This window comes from Gadus macrocephalus, chromosome 23 (assembly GCF_031168955.1).
Source record: "Gadus macrocephalus chromosome 23, ASM3116895v1".
NCBI lineage: Eukaryota > Metazoa > Chordata > Actinopteri > Gadiformes > Gadidae > Gadus > Gadus macrocephalus.
The window spans coordinates 14036874-14039373 of NC_082404.1; the positions used below are offsets into that span (position 1 = coordinate 14036874).

The 2500-nt window shown below is 44.0% G+C and overlaps 1 long non-coding RNA gene across 26 annotated transcripts in view; it reads right to left on the bottom strand.

Annotated features, from left to right (window-relative positions):
• The window catches only part of LOC132452468 (uncharacterized), a 205931-nt gene that overhangs the window by 109079 nt on the left and 94352 nt on the right, over positions 1–2500 (bottom strand). The window lies entirely within an intron of this gene.

Genomic DNA, 2500 nt, shown 5'->3' on the forward strand with positions numbered 1-2500 from the left:
AGAGCCTGCATCATGTATAGTGAACAATCGACAATCGAGTGTGTGGGTGCGTGTTTGTGTGTGTGTGTGTGTGTGTGTGAGTGTGTGTGTGTGTGTGTGTGTGTGTGTGTGTGTGTGTTTGTGTGTGTGTGTGTGTGTGTGTGTGTGTGTGAGTGTGTGTGTGTGTGTGTGTGTGTGTGTGTGCGTGTGTGTGTGTGTGTGTGTGTGTGTGTATTGTACTTTATCATATTGTATTGTATTGTATCATATTGTGTGTATCATATTGTATATATTGTACTTTGTCATAGTGTATTGTATTGTATCATATTGTATCATATTGTATTTGATTATATTGTCTTGCGTTGTATCATATTGTATTTGATCACATTGTGTTATATTGTATTGTATTTGATATATATTCTATCATATCGTATCGTATCGTATTGTATTGAATAATAATAATAATAATAATAATAATAATAATAATAATAATAATAAAAACACTAACAATTACAAAAGGGTGCCTTACACTTTGTGCTTGGCATGAAGCAAGTTCATAATTCCATTGGAGCGTCTCAAAATGGTGTCCCAGCTTTGGCAGTGAGTGCCTGGGTATTCTGCTGCCAAGTCTCTGAAACTTTGTGCTTTCTGTGCAACTCGACAGAGAACAACGACTCACTGTTTACTACCACTTGGGATATGCTTTGCATTTATCTTGATTAGAAAATAACATTTCATGCAAAGCCAGTTTGTTTTGTACTAAATGTGAATGTTTTTTCTTCTGGCTGAGAGGAACGCTATTCGGATGCTCTTATGTGTCTTCGTCACAGATAGAAAGGGAAATCAATAAAGTTACACGAGGGGAAGGCACTCGAACACTGCTTAACCACACAGTTATTGTTGTTTGCTAACAGGAGCCTCAGAGCTAGGTGGTTAGCCCTGCGTCGTGGATTTATTCTTCAGCATTTAATCAAATAAACCTCTTTCATAAAACAGGACATGTTTGTGGCGTGGTTTCCAAGTTACCAGAGTACAAAAAAACATAAGTGAAAATTATTAAAGATCTGTTCGAAATATGATCCAGCAATCAAGCCCAACTAAAATCTAAAACATGAACTCATCCAGTGACAGCCCCATGGAAACGGCTTGAGAACGACGGATCAGTTGGAGTCTCTAAATACACAGTCGTTAGACCACAATAAAACAACTGATAGGAAACGTTCCCTGGATCTATGTCCTCGTGGGTGGAGGCGTCTGGTAGCGGGAAATGTCAGAGACTAACGAGGAGAGCTGCAGCATTAAAGTGACATAGTGCAGGTTTAATGAGCTGGCGTGTAGGTTGGTTGCATCCAAAGGGACTTCTAGTGGATTTAGATACAGCTCACTAGTCCCAGTGGGGTACCTAACCCATAACCCTGTCCCAGTCCAGGATGGGTATCTAACCCATAACCCTGTCCCAGTCCCGGTGGGGTATCTAACCCATAACCCTGTCCCAGTCCAGGACGGGTATCGAACCCATAACCCCTGTCCCAGTCCCGGTGGGGTATCTAACCCATAACCCTGTCCCAGTCCAGGACAGGTATCTAACCCATAACCCTGTCCCAGTCCCGGTGGGTTATCTAACCCATAACCCTGTCCCAGTCCCAGTGGGGTATCTACCCAGAACCCTGTCCCAGTCCCAGTGGGGTATCTAACCCATAAACCTGTCCCAGTCCCAGTGGGGTATCTAACCCAGAACCCTGTCCCAGTCCCAGTGGGGTATCTAACCCAGAACCCTGTGCCAGTCCCAGTGGGGTATCTAACCCATAACCCTGTCCCAGTCCCAGTGGGGTATCTAACCCAGAACCCAGTCCCAGTGGGGTATCTAACCCATAACCCTGTCCCAGTCCCAGTGGGGTATCTAACCCAGAACCCTGTGCCAGTCCCAGTGGGGTATCTAACCCAGAACCCAGTCTCTCCTCCTCCTGGTACCACCCATGGGTGTTGTCGAGGTCTGGCTGATTGAAGGCTTGTGGGTGCAGCTCAGGGACTACAGCTGTGATCAGAACCTTTACAGAAGGACCAGATAGCAGTGGTCTGATCCGCTTAAAGGTCAGAGGGACGGGGCGTGCTTTCTCCGGCCTGATGTCCTCCTCATGACCCCTGACCTCCCATTGAGTAAGAGCAGTTAGCAGTGAGTAGAAAACAGCTGGCAGGAGGGTAGTAGTAGCAGTAGTGAAGTTACCTAGTCAATGTTAGTTGCTAAACGTCAGAGTTTTCTAGCAAAATGATTTTTGCAAAAGTTTTTAAGAAATGCCTTGATAAAATTGTTCAGTTCAGAGACACGAAACGAAGAAAATTTGAAATTAAACCAACCTTGTGCTTTTGTATACGTGTAAGACCTTCTCTTCCAAACCATAAAATCCCGTTGGATTAATCAAAGATTTCGCTCTCCAATATATATACAATGTAGACGGTTTACAATGTAAAGGTTGAATTCCTTTTCGACGCAGCAGATTTCTATCTGTCCTCCAATCCACTG